The sequence below is a fragment of the Cyprinus carpio genome, chromosome A25 (assembly GCF_018340385.1).
Source record: "Cyprinus carpio isolate SPL01 chromosome A25, ASM1834038v1, whole genome shotgun sequence".
NCBI lineage: Eukaryota > Metazoa > Chordata > Actinopteri > Cypriniformes > Cyprinidae > Cyprinus > Cyprinus carpio.
In genome coordinates, this window is record NC_056596.1 from 7,133,276 (window position 1) to 7,156,784 (window position 23,509).

At 39.4% G+C, this 23,509-nt stretch overlaps 2 protein-coding genes across 2 annotated transcripts in view; one reads left to right on the forward strand and one right to left on the reverse strand.

Annotated features, from left to right (window-relative positions):
• Positions 1 to 268, reverse strand: part of LOC109079528 (septin-7-like) — a 38,004-nt gene extending 37,736 nt beyond the window's left edge. The window contains exon 1 of the mRNA XM_042715180.1: positions 1 to 268. The gene's annotated coding sequence lies outside the window, so the exon portion shown is untranslated.
• Positions 1 to 23,509, forward strand: part of LOC109079527 (C-C motif chemokine 3-like) — a 56,398-nt gene that overhangs the window by 27,089 nt on the left and 5,800 nt on the right. The window lies entirely within an intron of this gene.

Here is a 23,509-nt window from a genome sequence, read left to right on the forward strand (position 1 = left end):
CATGTCGGGGTCAGCTTGTGGATTTATGATCTCGGGTAGGGATTCGCATCCGATGTGTAACACGTGCATAGGTGTTAAGCATGCTCAGGCCGCGCTGGCGGATGCGGAGAGTTGTGTGCACTGTCGTGCAATGCCGGCCAGGATGGAAGTTTGTAAGTGTGCGGCAGCTAAGCTTGGCATCGCTTGGCCCGTAACTCCTGGGGATCCGGGAGTTAAACTTGACATCTATGATGGGAAAAAGCCTCCTTCTCGCCTTCCACATGCGAAACAACTGCTTCCTGCTTTACTGGCTTTTGTGGCAGTGTTTGGGAGGTATTGGGAGGTAGTGTTTTATAATCGTGTGCCCGTCAAGGGATACTAGTTGGTCGGTTGTTGTTGGTGTAATGGAAGGGCTTGGGCTCTCTAACCTTCCCATGGTCAAGCAGTGGCTCACCACCTGCATCCAAACAGGTGAACCACTCTCTCATCTGCTAGTCCCTCACTAGCAAATAAAAAATTCTCTGTTGCATCCAGGCTCAATGCCGAGGGCATAGGGAGACAAAAACAAAATAATAACAATGAACCAAGAGAAAAATAGGTCTCTGAGTCACACAGATTCTGGCCGTTTTTCTCTCTGTCCACTAGATGGCGCCAGCACTCCATCTATGGAATCGGTTCAGCTGAACCCTCTGGCTCTTTATCGGGAGGCTTGGAGAGAGTGTTCCGCGCATCCGTGGGTCCTTGCAACTGTAACCAAGGGTTACAGGCTTCAGTTCGCTGTAAAACCCCCTCCGTTCAATGGGGTCATAGCATCTGTAGCAAATGGGGATTCAGCTCGGGTGTTAGAAGCAGAAATATCCTCCCTATTAGAGAAGAGAGCTATAAGATGAGTTCCAATGGGGGAAACTCAGAAAGGCTATTACTCCCGTTATTTTCTAATTCCAAAGAAAGATGGGGGTTTGCGCCCAATATTGGACCTGCGTGCTCTAAACAAGCACTTGAAGAAGTACAAATTCAAGATGCTCACAGTTGCAGCTCTCATGCGCACAATCCATCGGAACGATTGGTTCACTGCTGTCGATCTCAAGGATGCTTACTTTCACATAAGCATCTATCCTGCGCAAAGGAAATATCTCAGGTTTTCCTTTCAGAGCGAAGTGTAATTTGTTACTCTTCCGTTTGGGCTCAGCCTCGCTCCTCGCGTGTTCAGCAGGTGCATGGAGACAGCGTTATCACCACTGAGACACAAGGGGCTCAGAATATCAGCTTATTTGGATGATAATCTGTTATGAGCTCACTTGCGGGAGCGCACGGAACGGAACACAGAGAGGCTCACGTCTCATCTAATGAGTCTGGGGTTCAGAATCAACTATGCCAAAAACACCTGCGGTCAAGCCAGCCGCCAAGTCGAAAAGCGCGGTCAAAGCTAGCCGCAACGTTATTTTGAGGGTTGCGTATAAACTGCCTATTACGGTAAAACCGTCAGAAATCTGATCTGAATGCAGCGCTCTTCCAGCAAACGCATTGTTTCCCAACACACAAGTCCGTAACTGTCTGATGTTGAATACCAAAAATAAAAGCCCTCCAATATACATATTACAAAATAAGAGCAAGGATTTACGCTTGCTGCATCTATATATATTTAAAAAAAATCTATAAAAAATAAAAAGTTATAGATTCCCAGAACACTTTCACCTCAGATTGAGAGTACACCTTACCACAGTGTCAGCTGCATCATTTCAGGACTGTCTGATGTGGAATTACGAAATAAGAGCCTTCCAAATCTCATAAATAAGATACAGCATCTTTACATTCAAAAAATCTATAAAAATAAAAGTTATAGATTGCACAATCCCTTCCACCTCAGATTGAGAGTACAACCTTGCCACAGTGTCAGCTGCATCATTTCTGGACTGTCTGATGTGTACTTACAAAATAAGAGCCTCCCAAATCTCATAAATACACTGCTGCATCTCTACTTTAAAAAAAAAATCTATAAAAAAAAGTTATAGATTGGACAAAACCCATTCCACCTCAGATTGAAAGTACACCTTGTCAATGTTTCAGCTGCATCATTTCAGCATTGTCTAATGTAGAATTACAAAATAAGACATAATAGCTGACACTGTTGCAATGTGCACTCTCAATCTGAGGTGGGACTGGTTTGTGCAATCTATAACTTTTTTTAAAAAAGATTTTTGTAGATGCAGCAGCTTATATATGAGATTTGGGAGGCTCTTCTTTTGAAATTCTACATCAGACAGTCATGAAATGATGCAGCTGACACTATGGACAATGTGTACTCTCAATCTGAGGTGGAATGGGTTTTGTGCAATCTATAACGTTTATTTTTATAGATCTTTTAAAGTAGGGATGCAGCAGCGTATTTATGAGATTTGGGAGGCTCTTATTTTATAATTCCACATCAGACATTCCTAAAATGATGCAGCTAACAGTGTTGTGGCAAGGTGTACTCTCAATTTGAGGTGGAATTGGTTTGTGCAATCTATAAGTTTTATTTTTATAGATTTTTGAAAGTAGAGATACTGCAGCTCATTTATGAGATTTGGGAGGCTCTTATTTCGTAATTCCACATCAGACAGTCCTAAAATGATGCATCTGACACTGGCAAGGTGTACTCTCAATCTAAGTTGAAAGTGGTCTGTGCAACCTAGAACATTTATTTTTATAGCTTTTTGAAAGTAGCGATGCAGCGGTTTATTTATGAAATTTGGGAGGCTCTTATTTTTGTAATTCCACATCAGACAGTCCTGAAACGACACAGCAGACACTGTGGGAAGGGTGTACTCTCAATCTGAAGTGAAAATGGTCTGTGCAATCTATAACTTTTATTTTTATAGATTTTTTTTTTTTTTAAAGTAGATATGCAGCAGTTTATTTATGAGATTTGGGAGGCTCTTATTTTGTAATTCCACATCAGATGGTCCTGAAACGACGCAGCTGACACTGTGGGAAAGTGTACTCTCAATCTGAAGTGAAAGTGGTCTGTGCAGTCTAGAACTTTTATTTTTTATATCTTTTTAAATGTATTCGGTTTTTAAGTGGTGACGTAAGAAGCGCTGTTTCCGGGTCCAAGCCTGAACTCACTTCACTTGAGAATACTACCTCAGCAGCCGTTTATAAGCACTGTTTATTTATATTAAACATTGAAGCTAGACGTTTTCAAACTTACGGTGAACACTACAGTCTGCATGCTCACAGCATCCCAAACGCAAACATTTTTTATATTTATTTATTTTTATTTATATTTTCATTGTCTGACTATGGTATGGAGTTTAAAGGTTAGGATTATAATTTTTTTGGTAGTATTATATCGCATTGTGAGTGTATATTAGCACCTTTTGTTTTTTTTTTTCTCGTGGTATCTGACTTAACAAGCGAATAGATGCAGCAAGCCTATATACTTGCTCTTATTTTTGTAATATGTGTATTGGAGGGCTTTTATTTTTGGTATTCAAACATCAGACAGTTATGGACTGTGTGTTGGGAAAAAAAACCTTATACAGTTTTTATGGAAAAAAACGCGTGTTTGCTGGAAGAGCACTGCATTTAGATCAGTGTTCTGACGGTTTTACCTTAATAGGCAGTTTATACGCGACCCTCGAAATAACGTGGCGGCTAGATTGACCGTGCTTTTCGACTTGGTGGCTGGCTTGACTGCAGTGCCAAAAGCCAGTTGATTCCATCTCAGGAGACATAGTATCTGGGCTTATGAATAGACTCTGTGGCATACCGTGCTATGCTCTCAGAAAGGAGGATAATGGCATTTTATCAGTGCCTGGCCCAGTTTCACAAGGGAAATTTTGTATCATTCAGGACCTTTTGGGAATGATGGCTTCGACGCTGTCTGTGATCCTGCTAGGTTTGCTGAAAATGAGAGACTTCCAGCGATGGGTAGCAGCGAGACATCACTGTCCTCATCAGCACCTCGTGCGCAGAGTAAGAATACACCCAGAGTGCGTGATGGCTCTTAGATCTCTTTGCCTCACAGGCAAACGCAAAGTGTCCGCTGTATTTCTCTCTCAGGGACGAAAATGCGCCTTTGGGTGTGGATGTGCTGGCGCACCTGCGGCCGAGCGTTTTGCTGTACGCATTCCCTCCGCTGAGATTAATTTCTCCCACGCTGGAAAGAGTAAGAGAAAACGGATTATATTGGATTATGATAGCCCCTCGTTGGCCGGGGAGGCTGTGGTTGGCAGGGGAGTTTTTGGGTTCCTTCAGGGAGAGCCCTGGCTGCTCCCCATGCTCCGGGACCTACTGTCGCAAGCGCGGAGGCAGATTTTTCATCCACACCCGGAACGAGTCAACCTTTGGGTCTGGCCTGTGAAGGGTTAAATTTATACACTCTCGGGCTTCCACAGGAGGTTATAAACACTATCCAGAGCTCCATCAACACGCTTACTGTATGGTCTTAAATGGCGAATGTTTGAGGACTGGTGTACTCATAAAGAAGTTATTCCTTTCAGTGCACGGTGAGCGACATACTTTACTTTTTACAAAGCTTAATGAACAATGGGAGTGCGTTTTCTACTATTAAAGTTTACCTGGCTGCTATTTCAGCGTGTCATATATGCTTCCAGGGAGTCTCGGTTGGACGGCACCCTCTTATATGTTGTTTTATGAAGGGGGTGAAGTGTTTGAGACCAGTATCTAAGCATCTGGTCCCATCATGGGCCTTATCCATGGTTCTGAATGCCTTAACTTGGGCCATTTGAACCTCTGGAGAGTGTTGATATTAAGCTCCTATCTCTGAAAATGGTCTTACTACTGGCTTTAGTCTCAGTTAAGCGAGTGTGTGAGTTACAGTACATGCTTTGTCGGTTCATCGGGCATGTCTGGATTTTAGTTCCCAAAGTCAGTGATTCAGCTTATAACTGCTCTACTTTGGAGTTGCGTGCCTTTTAACCCCCTCCTTTTTCTTCGGAGGAGTGGAAATTGCACACTTTGTGTCCTGTACGAGCATTACGCTATTATGTAAACAGGACACAATCGTTCAACAATTTTGATTTTAAAAATGTATTAGTAATTGTTGAAATGAACAGTGACTAATAATAAATGCTTTAGTATTTATTAGTATTAGTATTATTAGTAATCATTTAGTATTAATACTTTAGTATTTCACTTGTAAGTTCATGTAAACCAGTGTAGTTAACTAATGTTAACAAATAAAACCTTTTTGTACAGTAAGTGTTACCATCTTTCATTACTTTCAGTATTACTTTTGAAAAATAAATAAATAAATAAACTTTCAGTATTACGTGTATTTTTAATATTGCATTACTTCTGATGGCTGAATTTATTTATTTATTATTTAAACAGATGAAAATACTGTACATTAAATAACAATAGACAGAAATTGAATAAGAATAAAAAATAATATGTGTATTAATTGATTTTGCCATTTGTAAAGATTAAAAGATTAATACAAATGTGTATATACAGCCCACGACTCTAATTTTCATGAATTAAGTAGGTGATAATGGAGCCTAATTCATCCAGCACAAAGAGAGTTTTAGAAAAAAAATAAATACATCCTGTATTTTTGAGACTGCATTATTTATTTATTTATTTTTTTTTATTAAGTTTTCTGCAGACATATAAGAGGTGTTACAACAGATGTAAAATGAAACAGGGTGTCTGAAAGAAAAGGAAATCAACAGAACAGTTCCACATAGCAATATAGACCCCTACCCAACAACCCCGCCCCCCCCCACCCCACCCCTACGGCCACCCGTAGCACTAACAAGTACATTAAATTATAAAAAAAAATTATAATAATATAAAAAAATATAAAATAAATAAACAGTAATAAAACAGTAAACAAAAGAAGAAAAGAAAAGTCTCCACCCTCCCCACAGAAGACTAATCAGGAGGTCTTGACATCCCGATAAGGCCTTCAATAGTAGTCAGTACAGGGCTCCAGGTTTTATGAAATAATCTCAGTGAACCTTTAAGAGAATGTCTAATTTTTTCAAGGTGGATCCATTGCAATACCTCTCTTATCCAGTCGTCATGTGATGGAGGAGAAGCATGCTTCCATTTAAGGAGGATGGCACGCCTGGCCAGCAAAGTAGTAAAGGCAATGACGCAGTGCGCTGTAGCTGGTATACATGAGATTGGGGAAAGGCCGAACAGGACAGTCAAGGAATTAGGGACAATAGTGTAATTGAGGGCCTGTGAGAGAGTTCTGAACATGTCCGACCAATAATCTGATAGCACCAGGCATGACCAGAACATGTGAAGATGATCAGCTGGGGACTGTCTGCATCTGTTACAGGCGTCACTTCTGTTAGGAAACAGTTTAGCCAGTCTGGCATTAGTGAAATGAGCTCTGTGAAGCACTTTACATTGTATTAGGGCATGTCTAGCACAAATAGATTTTTGCATTATTTTTAATGACAAAATTAATTTATTTAAATATGACTATGCAAGAAACATCTCATGGATGCACTAGGGTCCTCTGCGTAGGATCATCAGCTTCTTCTGCAGGATGTTTTTCAGCTCTGCTAATGGTCGCTTCTCCTCATCAGTAGCTTTCTCGTACTGTTTCTTGAGGATGAGAAGCTCCTGACGCAGGTGATGTATCTTGGAAGCCCTACGGTTCATGGTGTAGGAGGTAGACTTGGTTTTTCCTTTCTCTACCCGGCCAAATCTTTCTAAGACATAGCTGAAGATGATGGTAGTCATCGTTTGGAGTCTCCTTTGGCTGTGGCTTGGATGATGTTGGACACATCCTCGTCAAACTGCACCCACTCACTCCGTTTGCTGGCTGGGTGATGATGTTCATGCTAGTTGCGGTTTGTGGGTTGGGGGCTCTTAATCCACAGCAGCTTTGCTCGCGGCTTGAATGGCCCTCTTCTTGGCCACCCCTGTAACGCCCAAACGACTGAGGACTTTGCAAAGTGAACGTCCTGCAAAGCCTATACAGTCGACTTCTATAGGCTCATAGAAGGTTCTCCAGCCTCTCTCCCTGCACTCCTCCACCAGTTCCTGGTACTTAGCTTGTTTCCTCTCATTTGCTTCCTCAATATGCCCTTCCCAGGGAACCGTAAGTTCCAGCATGATCAACTGTTTTGAAACCTCGGAGGTAACTATCATGTCTGGGTGGAGACTTGTTGTTGCAATGTGCTGAGGGAACCTCAGCTGTTTTCCCAGGTCGACCTGCAGCTGCCAGTCTGAGGCTTTGTGGAGGAGGCCTGTTGTTAATTGTGGGCACGCCCGGGGTTTCTCTCCAGCTTTAATGAAGTGGACTGCCTTCTTTGGAGCATGATGGTACTTGCTGGTGCTGATGGCTGAGGCTAAGCTCTCAGCAATTGCCATAAGCACCTGGTCATGGCACCAATGATAGCGACCATCAGCCAGAGCCTTTGGGCAGCTGCTGAGGAGATGTTCTAAAGAGCCTCTTACAGAGCAAAGAAGGCAGGAAGGTGTCTCACTCTTCCCCCAGACATGGAGGTTCGCTGGGCTTGGCAGGGCATCATAGACACCTTGTACCAGGAAAAGGACCTGATGGAAATCTGCCTGCAAGATGTTTGCCCAGGTGATCCTGCATTGCAGTGTACTCTCCCACCTAGTCCACGCTCCCTGCTGCTGGAGTCCCACCGCCCTGCTCACTCGCTCTTCCTCCACGCCTGCTTAGACCTCTTCTTGAAGTAGATGGTGTCTTTCCTTGCTGGGGGCCTGGCTAACCAGGGTCTTTGGGAAGTAGCCCAAGCCCCCTCTCCCTGTAGCCACAGTTCCCACCAGTGCCTTTTGTTTCAAACGTGACTCTGCCACCTCCACTGCTTTCCCAGCCTTCCATTTCCTTCGTGTCCTCACCTCAATGCCGCCTGATGCCACCTTGCAGTCCCTGTACTGTAGGGCTTCTCTGGTAGACACTCTGACCATAAATTCTTCTGTGAGGCCACTGAAGGGCAGCTGCAGGATGTTACTTGTCCCATACAGTGCAGCACCACTTCCGAAGAAAGCCACTGATCTTCCTGTGGTAGAAATTCTTGTCATTGGGACTGCATAGACCAAACAGGGGCCAGAAGACTCGGGGCAGGATGGAATGCTGGTAGATCCGGGCTTGAAATCTACCAGCACACCGGACTTGTCAACCTTAGTGAAAATATAATGAAATGAAATAATGAAAATATAGAATAGAAATAGAATAAATAACTAATATAATAATAAAGTAATGATTCAATGGTTTTGCTTTGTACATATGTCTCTCCCCCTCTCTCTCTCTCTCTGTGTGTGTGTTAGATTATGAAAATATAGAATAGAAAGTGTGTGTGTGTGTTGTGTGTGTTGTTTGTGTGTGTGCCAAGCACAGAGGGGCCGTACATGCCATAATTCATTCTGGCACTCTCACACACTTACGTTTTCTCTTTTCACATACATATATTTCTACTCTCATACACTTACATTCTCCTTTCACATACATATATTTCTGTTCTCACACACTTACATAATCCTTTCACAGTAATTTCTACTCTCACACACTTACATTCTCCTTTCACATACATCTATTTCTATTTTCACTTACATTCTTCTTTCACATAATTATATTCTAATTCTAAATATATGTATGTGAAAGAAGAATGTAAGTGTAATGGCCAGGGGTTCACTTCATTTCCTTCGAGTTCAACTTGAAACACTTACATTCTTCTTTCGCATACATATATTTAGACTCTCACACACTTTCACTCTTTCACACACATATATTTCTACTCTCAAACGAAATATTTAGACTTATTTAGACTTTCACATACATCTATTTCTATTTTCACTTACATTCTTCTTTCACATAATTCTTTTTCTAATTCTAAAAATATGTTTGTGAAAATATATGTATGTGAAAGTGGAATTTTTTTATGGGAAAAATTATTTTATTGTAGTTGGTGGATGTTGTTATGACCGGAAGCTCTCCTGACCGTACAGTTCCATATCACCAGTAATAACGGTCACACAGTTTGCACAAAAGATGTTGTCAGCACTGGCCCTGACGATTTTATCAGTTAGCCTATATAGTGTAGCAACTTAAAGGCTACACATGACATTTCTCAATAGCGAGGAGACACGTTGTTCAGAGACGCAAAGAGGTAAGTTAGCCTAATTCAGACAAGTTCTCTCTTTCTCTCTTTGTGTGTCTCTGTCTCTTTCGCTCTCTTTCTAATAACTTCATTAATAACTGCATTAGAATGCTATCAATGGCTCAAGCCTTCATTACCAGCTTTAAAATTACTCATCATCTGATCAATGTCTTGAGGTGTGGTAACCTTAGTATAAACGGAATAATTGACTCCGGGCCGTTGAATTATTTGAAAAATAATGCAATTATTCCTTACATAAAAAACGTACTTACAGGCTGTTAGTCAGAAGAACGATTTTTTTAGGAGGGCGTGGTTGACTCTTAACCTTTATAAAGAATATCTCTTTGGATTTGGGACTTTAGTCTTTGCAACTTTACAGATCTTCTTTATGCACCAAGAGCTTGTAACACTCCAAAGAGAAAGGAAAAATTTAAATCGCATCATATGACCCCTTTAAATGCCGGCGTTACCAGATATTGCAACGAAACACAAATAAAACAATCTAAAAAGAAAATAACTGATATGAGTCCAAATCTTGAGTTATGGAAATAATATAAAGATACTGCTGTCCCTAACTTGCAACCTCCCACTTTATTCACTTCCTAAATTAAGTGGAGGAAAAAAAATCCATAGACACTTATAATAAGTATAGCCCGCGCCCTCAGTCACAACTCGTTCAAGGGATGAGGCCATGTGACCTTATCACGATGATAATATGTTCTTAGTTTAAGTTGGTTCATGGGTTGTGATAATAAAACAAATAGCTTGCTGAAATACGGTGAGTGTGATTTCAACAAGTACAACATGTTCCTGGATTAACATCCTTGTTGATCCTGGAACAACATTCCAATCAACCAATCAGAACTGAGATATAACTAAATATGTTTAGGCTTAAAATCAGGGTTAGGTGCTTCTACACCCTTGAGTTTAGGAATAAATTATGGGTAGGGATTGGCTTAAGTCTATATTTTTGGACCACAATGTTGATACAGGATCATCTGCAGCTGCCTCATCTACCTGAACGTAACACTGATCGCGCCTAACCTGGACTGCGTGCACCCCCGACAAGACGGTGCAAAACATTTATTAAACGGAAACAGTGGTGTGTTGAACACCCTGTTCTGATGACGCAAGAGTCGCAACTATGGCAGCTGAGAAGGCCATGCTTTGTGTCCTTTTTGAAGAATTTTCGGAGCCTGATGAAATCTGTATAAATATGTGATTAATACTGCAAAATACACTCAATGTTACAGTCACTGCCCTTGCTGTCCAGAATAAAAGAGAACATCCCAATGGAGTGAAGGGATTTGTGTGAACTATGGTTCCTGATTATTGTGATCCAACATTTGCCTCGCATTTCAGGATGAAAAGACAAACATTTCAGGTGAAGGATAATCCACTTCTTACCTCCTGTGTTATGATCTATATAACCTTATTATTTTTATTGTGAGTGTTAGGCATATCATTATTGCTAATCACTGTTGTTGTGCTATGATATTGTAATATTTACCATTATATAATCGGAGGAGTATAGAAAAGTTTATGAAAGTGTCACTCAACAATACAATAGCAACATATATAAATATGTATAGTATTTTTATGTTACATTAATCAGTGTCTAGCACACCTTCCTAAGGAAAGGACGGACCAGACGACATTGCAATTACTAAATTATATTAAGACAGACTTAAAGAAGTTCTAGATCTATACTTGTGCTCTTATTGTTTTAGTTATTTGGCCTTTAATGTAAATAAACGTGGAAACAATATACTTGTTCTTATGAATTTATTTTGATGTTAATTACATTCTACAGAAACGTCCACTTTTTGTATGGCAAAATGTCTTAAAATTTATTTCTTTTTCTAACATTTAAACTTAGACCACATAATTAGATTACCTTTTGATTTCATGAATACATATAAATGACAGCTTAATTATTTTTCTTTTTAGCTTTTTTGTGCAATTATTTCAAGACCACATGTACCATTTTTTGTCACTGGTGTTACCTTCTTTATCAATATTAAAAGATATCGATTTTTTTTTTCAGCACATGTAGTCAGTTACAGAAAAATAATGAAAATGCAAGAAATACAGAGATTATGTTTTATTTATTTAATTTGAAAGAAAAAAACAGTATAGTAACATAGCACAGCAACACTAGTGACACAATGAATCACCAGTGACATACATAAGACCTGATATACTGATCTTGACTGATGTTACCCATAAGGAAGTTAACACCAGTGACAGTAACACCAGTGACAATGTTCATGAAAAATGCATTTTACAAAATGTCTGCTGTAAGGTATCAAACCATAGGTTGTCAATCATGTATACTTATTAAATTAAGTAGTTTAATCCATTTTTATAATAGTTTTTTTTTTTGTAAAATTCCCTAACAATAGGTCATACCAGTGATGTCAACTAAAAGCTTCATATGAAATGAGTTAAATGAGAAAATTTCTGATAACTGAAAAGAAACAGTGGACTTAACATGGGCCTTTTTTTCACAGATCTTTAGAAAATACGAAGGAGGAAGTCAAGTGATCATCAGTGTAATTTTTATTTCAGAATAACAGATTTTTGTCAAACGGTAACACCAGTGACACAACTCCAGAGGACCACTGTTTTCATTATATATTTTATAATATTTATTAAGCATTTTGTTTTATTATGCCATTTAAATCATATATTTGATAGTTATGAATACATTGTTGTATTTTAAATGGTAGAAAACCTGTTTTTGACTGCAAAATAAAGCACTTTCCCTCTGTACATGGCTGTGGAGACAAGCAGTTTTGTGGTGCTTGGAATTCTTTATAAATAATTAAAAACAAATATTGCCACATTGATGGCGCAAGAAGGTCTAATTGTTCAAATAACACATTGTTTTATTTAAAAAAAAAGTAAATGGATGTGGAAAAACATGAACAAAAAAAAAAAAAAATATATATATATATATATATATATATTAGATATATATATATATATATATATATATATATATATATATATATATATATAAAAATAACCCTAATGTGTTTTTCAATTGTAATATTTCTGCAAACGCTAGGGACAGTAAAATGGATGTTTCTGCAGAATGACCCAGCTGTCTCTTTAATACCGTGTGGTTTATATACATTGGGCTGACATTTTTGACACCCACCAAACAAGAAAAACGTATCTCAAACCCTGCTGCACACTGTTTCCAGGAAACATGTTGTTCAACCTGGAAACCGTACATTGCGCACTGGTTTGAACTTGAACTTGCCCCTGCCTTCCGTTTCCATCATACTCCTTCCATTTCCACTATACTCTCTCACACACATACATTCTTCTCTTACATAATATTTTCTTCTTACATACATTTATTTTTTATAATATTAAATGTATACTTTGAATACATTCGCATAAGAGCAAAGTGTATTAATGTGTGCTTAAAATTTATGAATATAACAGGATAAATTTATGAATGTGTGCATTAAAATGTGTGACTATGAAAGCAAAAATGTATGAATGTGAGCTTTAAAATATAAGATCATAAGAGGAAAATATATGAATGTGTGCATTATGGGACTATGAGAGAAAAAAATGTATGAATGTGTGCGTTAAAAATATGTCAATGAGAGAAAAAAAATTATGAATGTGTTTGTTAAAATATGTGACTATGGGAGCAAAAAAAGAGAATGTGAGTGTGTGAAAGGATAATGTAAGTGTGTGACAGCACGAGAATGAATTACAGATTGTACGGACCTTCATACTTCTCTCTCACACACACACACACACACACACACACACACACACACACACACACACACACACACACACACACACACTTATATAAATGCACACCCAACATTGCATTTTCATGCACCTTTGCACCTCTGCATAATGAATGATGTGGTTAAGACCAAAATTGCAGTGCATTAAATAGCCACCGCTGAAGTTGTGAAGTGTAGGTGACAGTTTCAGAAGGGTGTTTTTCTCAGAATAACGATGGTCTTGATCTACTGTATGTGTCTTTTCCAGTGAACTGAAAGGCCCGTTCTGCTCTTCTGGCAAGAACACATTTTAAACTAATTCTTTGAAGGGAATTTACAAAATAGTCAAGAATAATGTAGATTAAGTGGATGACTTTGTCCTGCAATTATATGTAGAAACTTTTAAATCACTTAATTTAATCTTGAAAAAGGAGTGATTCAAATCTCACATTACATTTAATCATTTAGCAGACACTTTTATCCAAAGCAACTTACAAATGAGAACAATAGAAGCAATCAAACCAACGAGAGAACAACAACAGTATACCAGTGCCATGACAAGTCTCAGTTAGTCTAGCACAGAACTCACAGCAAGGTTTTTTTTTTCAACAAGACAAGACAAGACAAGAGCTAGTATTAGTTGGTCAAGTGCTGGCGAAAAAGATGAGTCTTTAGATGTTTTTTGAAAATAAGTAAAGACTCGGCTGTTCGAATTGAGATTAGAAGGTCATTCCACCAGCCAGGCACAGTCCAGGAAAAGGTCTGTGAGAGTGATTTTGAACCTCTTTGGGATGACACCACAAGGCGCCCGTTCATTTTCAGAACGCAAGCTTCTGGGGGGCGCATAAGTTTAAACTAGTGAGTTTAGGTATATTGGTGCCGTGCCAGTGGTCATCTTGGCAAGCATCAGTACCTTGAATTTGATGCGAGCGGCTACTGGTAGCCAGTGTAACCTGATGAGGAGAGGAGTAACGTAAGCTTTTTTTGGCTCATTGAAGACAACCCTCGCTGCTGCATTCTGGATCAGTTGTAGAGGCTTGATAGTACATGCAGGAAGGCCCGCTAGGAGAGCATTACAATAGTCCAGTCTGGAGAGAACAAGAGCTTGGACAAGAAGTTGGGTGGATTGCTCTGAAGGAAGGGTCTAATCTTCCTAATGTTGTATAAGGCAAATCTGCAGGACCGGGTCGTTGTAGCAATATGGTCTGTGAAGCTTAACTGATGATCCATCACAACTCCTAGGTTTCTGGCTGTCCTGGAAGGAGTTATGGTTGGTGAACCCAGCTGTATAGAGTAGTTGTGATTTAATGACGGGATAGCTGGAACCACCAGCAGTTCTGTCTTAGTAAGGTTGAGCTGAAGGTGATGGTCATTCATCCAGCTTGAAATGTCACTCAGACAGGCTGCAATGCGAGCAGCTACCGTCGGATCATCTGGTTGGAATGGGAAGTAGAGTTGAGTGTCAACAGCATAGCAGTGATAGGAAAAGCCATGCTTCTGAATGACAGATCCTAATGACGTCATGTAGATGGAGAAGAGAAGTGGTCCAAGCACTGAGCCTTGAGGAACCCCAGTAGCAAGAAGTTGTGACTTAGAAACTTCACCCCTCCCAAGACACCCTGAAGGATCTATCTGAGAGGTAGGACTTGAACCACAGGAGTGCGGTTCCAGAGATGCCCATCTTTCTGAGGGTGGATAGGAGAATCTGGTGATTAACGGTGTCAAAGACAGCAGACAGATCCAGCAAGATGAGTACTGAGGATTTGGAAGCTGCTCTTGGCCAGTCGCAGGGCTTCAGTAACAGAGAGCAGGGCAGTCTCAGTTGAGTGGCTGCTTTTGAAGCCAGATTGGTTGCTGTCCAGGAGGTTGATCTGTACAAGAAACATAGAGAGTTGGTTGAACACGGCTTACTCAAGTGTCTTTGCAATGAATGGAAGAAGAGATACTGGTCTGTAGTTTTCTAGAAGTGGTGGATTTAAAGATGGTTTCTTAAGCAGCGGGCTTACCCGAGCCTGCTTAAACGCTGAGGGAACTGTACCAGAGTGAAGAGTGGTGTTGATAATGTGAGTAAGTGAAGGTATTACTGAAGAAGAAATTGCTTGAAGGAAGTGAGTGGGAATAGGATCAAGTGGACAAGTAGTAGGATGACTGGACAGGATAAGTTTGGAAACGTCCATCTCTGAGAGCGGAGAGAAGGAGGAGAGAGAGTGTGTATTCGTCGTTATGAAGTTATCATCTGTCTGCGGTGTGGAAAATTGGTCACTGATGGTTCTTGTCTTATTTGTGAAGAAAATCAAAGTCATCGGCTGTAAGAGTCAATGAAGGAGGAGGTGGAGGTTGACTAAGAAGAGAAGAGAAAGTTTTGAAAAGTGTGCGAGAGTCAGAACAGTTGTTAATTTTGTTGTGGTAGTATGATGTTTTACCAGTGAAGACATCTGCAGAGAAGGAAGAGAGGAGAGACTGATACACACTGAGGTCGTTAGAGTTTCTTGATTTATGCCATTTCCTCTCTGCAGCCCTGAGTTTAGAGCGATGTTTACGGAGAACATCGGACAGCCAGGGGGCAGATGGGGTCTTGCATGCTGGTCTGGATGACAGTGGGCAAAAGTTGTCCAAGGAAGAGGTCAGAGTGGAGCAAAGAGTGTCAGTAGCACTGTTCGTGTCCAGAGTTGAAAACTGAGCGAGTGAAGGAAGTGAGGATGAAACCAAAGAGGACAGGTGAGATGGAGAGAGTCAGCGTAGGTTCCGTCGAAAGGTGACCTGCGGAGGAGCATGTGCCACTTCAGGAGTAAGTGCGAGGTTAGCAGTTATGAGGAAGTGGTCTGAGGTGTGCATTGGAGCAACTAATGTGTTGTCCATGGAGCAACATCGCGTGTAGATGAGGTCCAGTTGGTTCCCTGATTTGTGAGTCGCTGTAGTAGATGCTCGCTTGAGATCAAATGAGGCGAGCAGAGTGTTGAAGTCAGCAGCCTGAGGTTTTTCTAGGTGGATGTTGAAGTCACCAAGCAGTACCAGAGGAGTACCATCCTCAGGAAAGCTTGATAGTAACACATCCAACTCCTCCAAGAAGTTTCCCAGTTGACCTGGGGGACGATTAACGACCACAAAGTGGATGTTAACAGGGTGGGTTATAATAATTGCATGTGATTCAAATGAACTGTTACCTGTAAAAGATGGTTGAAGATCAAATTTCCATTCTTTTGAGATAAGGAAACCAGTACCTCCACCCCTCCCAGTCGTACGAGGGGTGTGGGAACAAGTGAAATTAGTGGAGAGGGCTGCGGGAGTGGCAGTGTCTTCAGGGCTGATCCAAGTCTCAGTTAGGGCCATGAGGTTGAGACCGGAATGAGTAGCAATAGAAAAAATGAAATCTGCTTTATTAACAGCAGACTGGCAGTTCCAGAGACCAACCGGAATAGAGAGTAAAGTAGTAGAGGTCAGAGGGACAGGCCGTAGATTTTTGGGATGGGCCTGCCTCAGACATACAGTGCGTGTTCTCCGAGTGTTAGTAGTAATAGTGGGCATCTGAAAGCACATAGTGAGTACAAGTGACCTAAATAAGTAGTTGAGAACAAGCTATACAAAAAGAAAACAAAGGGGAGAAAAGCAATACTCAAGTGCCCTGTCGGTGTCCTTGCTCGGTGGAGTCGCACAGGTAGAGTTGATGGTCTTTACACTCGTCGGTCTTCACACAAGGGCTGCCGCGACGAAACTCACCAATTTTATATTTGCCTGATTACCTGTTATTGAAGTCAGCTGGTCACGCCTTCCTATTTAGCAGACTGAAAAAACTGCTGTCCTTTTCATTAGTCTGTGTGACTAATTTGATCAAATTATACATAACACTAAGAACCTCATATCAAAATGAGTCACATCAAAATGAGTCAACGTTTCTCATGTCACTTACTAAAGAAATAAAAATGACACAGTCTAGTGCTTGTGGTTCCTTGGGGGTTTTGATGTTTTGCTGATGAGTCTGGTTTATGGTTTATTCACTGTACTTTAAAGTAGTAATAATACTTTAGTAGGTCTGTATGCTATTCTGTTAAATTATCAAATCATTACTGCTGTATTTGTCAAATTTATCATGAATATTGCTGAAAACAAATAAACGTACAGTTTGTGAGCAAGATGATTATATAACTGATACATACAAACATACATATATACTGTATGTGTGTGTATATATATATATATATATATATATATATATATATATATATATATATATATATATTCAGGTTTACACTAAGTGCAAATAGCTATAGATTGTGTTTACACCTAACGTTAGCAGGATTTCCTGCCATTTATACTAATTGCAAATATTGGCAATTATCTGCACCTCAGTATTGTACATTATTAAACAGTATGCATTAATAACATATTGATAACAAATTATAATTTGAATTCAAATTATTAAAATGGATGTCACCTTATAGGACAATAAACCCCTCCCTACACCTTCCCTAACCCTACCTGATTCTTTAAGTTCAACTTTTAGATTATTTCCTTCATTATTATTGCAAATACATGCCTTTCCAACGTGATATCTGATTTGAAAAGGTAGGGAAAAAAGTATGGCAAAATGCGGATTCGAACCCTGGTGGATCATGTCAAAGACGACTTCAACACTTTCTTCACCATCTGCGCCACTAAAGCAGTTACTGAAACAGTTACTGTCTTCTGTAATGCTTTGTAATCACACATTGATGGGCAGAGTCAGTGTAAATAACCTTAAATAACTTTTTGACGTGACACAAAGTAGTGATATCTAAGCAGGAGAGTTGTTTACTTTATAATTAGTCAATAACGCCATCATTTTCTTCATTTTGACTGAGAGCTCACAGGAAAAAAAGAGGCGAGATTTATTTTATGATTGGTCAATGGAGAAATAGTTTTGTTATTTTTGACTGAGAGCAATCACATCCAATTATAACCGATAATATCCAATTATAGCGCGATGGAGGCATTGCCTTATGGGGTCTCTGTAGAAAGTCAATGGACCAAAGAGAGGCAAGCCTCCGATGTAACTTTACCTGCGGGTGTTGCTGTTGGACAGTGTTACTTCATAAAAACGAGTGACTTTTAGACTTTTAATATCTTTAGTCATATTTGTGCTGTTTTATTTTTGTAATATTGATTATTTTCTCATCCAATTTTGAGGAGAGGAGACACCGCCTCCCTTGATACGCCCCTTTATATATATATATATACATATATATATATAAATCAGTATAACTGGACCGTATTGAAAAGTATATATATATGTATATATCAAAATGTTATATCCGCCAAGTTATTCTGTCATGTCCATTATTCTGTCATGTTTTCTCCCTTTTTTTTCCAAATCGCGACAAACGCCAGTCTTTCTTTGCAGAATGAGATATATCCACTCAACCAATCACAGCGCACCATTCCACGCATTCTAAACAGTAACAACGAATCACAGCGCACCATTCCACACACTCTAGACAGTAATGGCGGTGCTCTGAATACTACAGTTGTCATAAGAAATCGACCCTGCGTTCCATTCGAAAGGGCTCATCCCATGACCTAATCCCTTCAAAGGGTTTATCCTCAAAAGTGAGAGCTTCGAAGGTTTGAAGGGTGTAGGGGAGCAAACAACTGTTTCTTGAAGTGCCCTTCTGCGTCATAATACCGTGCCCACACAGAGGCGTCGTCATCATGCAAAGAATCTGCGCAAAGGATCATGGGAGCCCGAAGTGTCCATCAGTGGTACCCTTCGAAATCCTTCATTCCGAAGGGCCCTTTGAATTGGCCAGTTTTGAACACTTTGGTTTGGCACAACCCTTCAATATGGCGGACAAGATTTTTTTCACTCCGAAGTGCCCTTCAGCGGGTGATATCACGTTTGGAATGCACCGCGAGTCCCCCCCTTTGAAATTTGGTCCACTTAGGACCAAGACAGTAGCTGTTTTAAATGCCTGATCAAAAGTTGTAAAAATACCTTGTTGTATGACTAATCAGAGCTGTGGTAGCTTGTTTTTTCAAGCTAAAATAATTTTATAAAAGCAACATACAGAATGTAATCTGTAAAAATAAAAATGAGAAATGTTTGATATCACAACCTTTAGCTTCGGTTATACACTAGTGTATGAAACATTAAATGACATTAAATGGTCATTATAACGAAGTTCAAATGACAAATCAAAGCTTGATTTTCCAGGAACTGTAATCAGGCGCTAAAAATAATACCCATTAGAAGTTTGTTGAGCCAACGGATCACTCGGGGTCCTAAGTGAACCTGATTTCGAGGGGTTGTGGCTAGAAGGGATATAGCTCCGGCCGGAAGTGGCGCAAAATCTAATCGGACACGGCCGAAAATCTCGTCAGATGTAAAGGAAAAGATTAAACGAACAGCAAAGACGACAACTAGCGACCTATCTTTTTTGTTTATTATTATTAATAAATGCCAAGGTAGCAAAAATATAAGTACAGAAAATAAAAAAAAATAAAAATAAAAAATATTACGTACAAAAAAAAGACATTACAAGCAAAGCACCATTTATACATGTATATAACAATAAATAAAAAAAAACGAAAGCTTTAACAAAAAAATAAAAATAAATAGAAAGGTGAAATAAGTTAAATGTTTTAAGAGCTTTAAGATTCTTGGAACTAGTGAACTAATCAGCCTACTTTGTGGCAAGTCTGTCATCAAGTCTCTCTCTCTCTCCATACAGCGTACATAATCAAAACAACCGGTTTTATTATTATATTTATTTATTTTTGTGGTCATTGATCAAATTGTTAAATTGTGTTTGTAATAGAGTATTCATGTGCCAAACTGTCGTGGATAACACCCTTCCACTACCCATGTAACGTTTGAGCCGATGAGACGTGAGGATCCATGTGCAAGCTTTTATTGGTCAGAGACGTGGTCATAACAGGCATGGGTCAAACAATGGCAAACAGGTATACAGAGGGCTAGACACAAGAATAATCCTAGGGCAAGCGTGGGTCCTCTGAGCGAACAATATCCAGACAGGGTAATCCAAAAGTGTAAATCCAAAAATACGAAAGCAGGAATCATAAACCAGGTAAACAATCCAAGACCAAAACACAAAGGCAAGACAAGGCAGAAAACGAGACAACATGGGCTAAATAATATTCGGCAGTGAATGGTGGTGTGAGACTGAGTTATATACTGACAGGATAACGAGGAGGGAGGAGCTAATCAATTACTTTAGCAACTAATAAGATGGGCAAAGGAAGAAGGGAACACAGAAACAATGTGCAACAAGAACATTTCAAAATAAGAGTCCACAAAAACAAAGACAGGGGAAAATAGACTGGGATCCTGCCAACCCAACACAAAAATCTCTTAAAATTTAAGAGTAGGCTGCATATGCTGTTATTGCAGACTACACTTACAATTATCAGTATGTCCATATTACAACAGAAAAAAAGAGCACAAATACAATTTGTTGCCACAAAACATTTGCATTTTTAGTCAAACACTCATGCACACACACACACACACACAAACACAATGCCAACAACAATAATAATAACATTCACTAATTTTATTTCCATAATTTGAAACAAGGTATTCAACAAGAAAAAAGAAGGGTTGGATTTGATTTAATTCATTAACAAATTATTGGATAATGAAGATAACAATGATAAACCCAAGGAACAATATTAATACAGCAATAAACAGTAAAGAATTAACCCAAGGAACAAAAGTGAACAGTAAAGAATTAACTCTAGGAAAAACAATAAACATAAAAGAATTAGCCCAAAGAAGAATAATATAAAAATACACAGTACACAGTATGTAAGTATGTAAACAAACTTAATCGTGATTAATCGTTTGACAGCCCTAATTTGACATGAGTGACAAACATTATTTAGTGGCATGAAAGCCATATGCAACCAATGTTGCTTCAATAGTATAAAAATATCCCCTATCAACATGTTACCTGCAGATTGAATTGGTCAATGCCTGGCTGCCTTTTGCTGTAATTTTTCACCTTGATTATATTCCTGATATCTTTGTCAAGGGGGTAAAACCTCCTCCTTGTGGGTGGTGGGGGAGCCTCCCCTCTGAACAGCTCAGACACAAAGATGGAAATGTGTCTCCTGACTTCACTTACTTTCCTAGCACCAGCCAGTGCTAACTTCTCTATGTGCTTCTCCACCCTAGGATCCACTGGCTCACGGATCTCAGCTGCCTAATGTGATCAGTAATATCATGTGCCCTTTCGGGAATGCTTGTAACTCTTTGACAACCTAATTCTTCGTGTAAACCATGTAATCGACCTCTCCTACCACAAGATGGTTTTTGTGCTCCTCGATCTCTGGGAAGCATGCAACATATTGCTCCTCAAACTTCACTGCTGATGGGTTTGTTGCTAAGTCATGTCTCAGATGGCCAACGCTCTGCTTCCTCTGTTTTTGAATGTCTTCAGGTCTCTGAAAAAAACATACAATACCAACTAATTTTCTTACTTGTAGGCACTTAGACCCATTTTGATTTTCCCCTTCACACTGACGCATTGCTTTCTTTCTCCCTCACCCTCCTTATCTTTTTAATACCATCTCTCTGACTTTTGTTTTCTTCACATATGTAACATCACGATGCATTCATTAATCATTACATCCACACACGCACAGCATTATATACTACAAACCCGATTCCAAAATAGTTGGGACACTGTACAAATTGTGAGTAAAAAAGGAATGGAATAATTTACAAATCTCATAAACTTATATTTTATTCACAGTAGAATATAGATAACATCAAATGTTGAAAGTGAGACATTTTGAAATGTCATGCCAAATATTGGCTCATTTTGGATTTCATGAGAGCTACACATTCCAAAAAAGTTGGGACAGGTAGCAATAAAAGGCCGAAAAAGTTAAATGTACATTTAAGGAACAGCTGGAGGACCAATTTTTGCAACTTATTAGGTCAATTGGCAACATGATTGGGTATAAAAAGAGCCTCTCAGAGTGGCAGTGTCTCTCAGAAGTCAAGATGGGCAGAGGATCACCAATTCCCCCAATGCTACGGCAAAAATAGAGGAGCAACATCAGAAAGGAGTTTCTCAGAGAAAAATTGCAAAGAGTTTGATGTTATCATCATCTACAGTGCATAATATCATCCAAAGATTCAGAGAATCTGGAACAATCTCTGTGCGTAAGGGTCAAGGCCGGAAAACCATACTGGATGCCCGTGATCTTCGGGCCCTTAGATGGCCCTGCATCACATACAGGAATGCTACTGTAATGGAAATCACAACATGGGCTCAGGAATACTTCCAGAAAACATTGTCGGTGAACACAATCCACCGTGTCATTCGCCGTTGCCGGCTAAAACTCTATAGGTCAAAAAAGAAGCCATATCTAAACATGACCCAGAAGTGCAGGGGTTTTCTCTGGGCCAAGGCTCATTTAAAATGGACTGTGGCAAAGTGGAAAACTGTTCTGTGGTCAGACAAATCAAAATTTGAAGTTCTTTTTGGAAAAATGGGACGCCATGTCATCCGGACTAAAGAGGACTAGGACAACCCAAGTTGTTATCAGCGCTCAGTTCAGAAGCCTGCATCTCTGATGGTATGCGGGGTTGCATGAGTGCGTGTGGCATGGGCAGCTTACACATCTGGAAAGGCACCATCAATGCTGAAAGGTATATCCAAGTTCTAGAACAACATATGCTCCCAACCAGATGTCGCTTCTTTCAGGGAAGACCTTGCATTTTCCAACATGACAATGCCAGACCACATACTGCATCAATTACAACATCATGGCTGCGTAGAAAAAGGATCCGGGTACTAAAATGGCCAGCCTGCAGTCCAGATCTTTCACCCATAGAAAACATTAGGCGCATCATAAGGAAGAAGATGCGACAAAGAAGACCTAAGTCAGTTGAGCAACTAGAAGCCTGTATTAGACAAGAATGGGACAGCATTCCTATTCCTAAACTTGAGCAACTTGTCTCCTCAGTCCCCAGACGTTTGCAGACTGTTATAAAAAGAAGAGGGGGTGCCACACAGTGGTAAACATGACCTTGTCCCAACTTTTTTGAGATGTGTTGATGCCATGAAATTTAAAATCAACTTATTTTCCCCTTAAAATGATACATTTCCTCAGTTGAAACATTTGATATGTCATCTATGTTGTATTCTGAAATAAAATATTGAAATATGAAACGTCCACATCATTGCATTCTGTTTTTATTCACAATTTGTACAGTATCCCAACTTTTTTGGAATCGGGTTTGTATATTCACATTCTCCAAAAGATTTAATATATTTAATTTTTATTAAATTAAATTAAATTAAATTTAAATTAAATTAAAAAGTTATTAAAAAGTTAATTATGTTACGCAGTACAACATGCCAGTTATAACAACATTTATATACAGCTATTTAGCTCAGTCACATAAGAAATATAAATCGGCACCTTTTTTTTGGATACGTCACAAAATTCAATAACCAATCGCGTCAAGGGATCCTATCCTTAGCATATCATTAACTGTGCTGCAAAGCAGAGGGTCTACTGTGAAGGCAGCCAGTTTAATCCGGTAACAGTTATATTTTCTCTATAGATGTTTCGTTAACTGTTACTGTTTCCCCCTATTTTCATGATGTCATGTGCTGTTAGCGCTTATTTATTTGTATTTAGAACCGCTAACTTGAATAA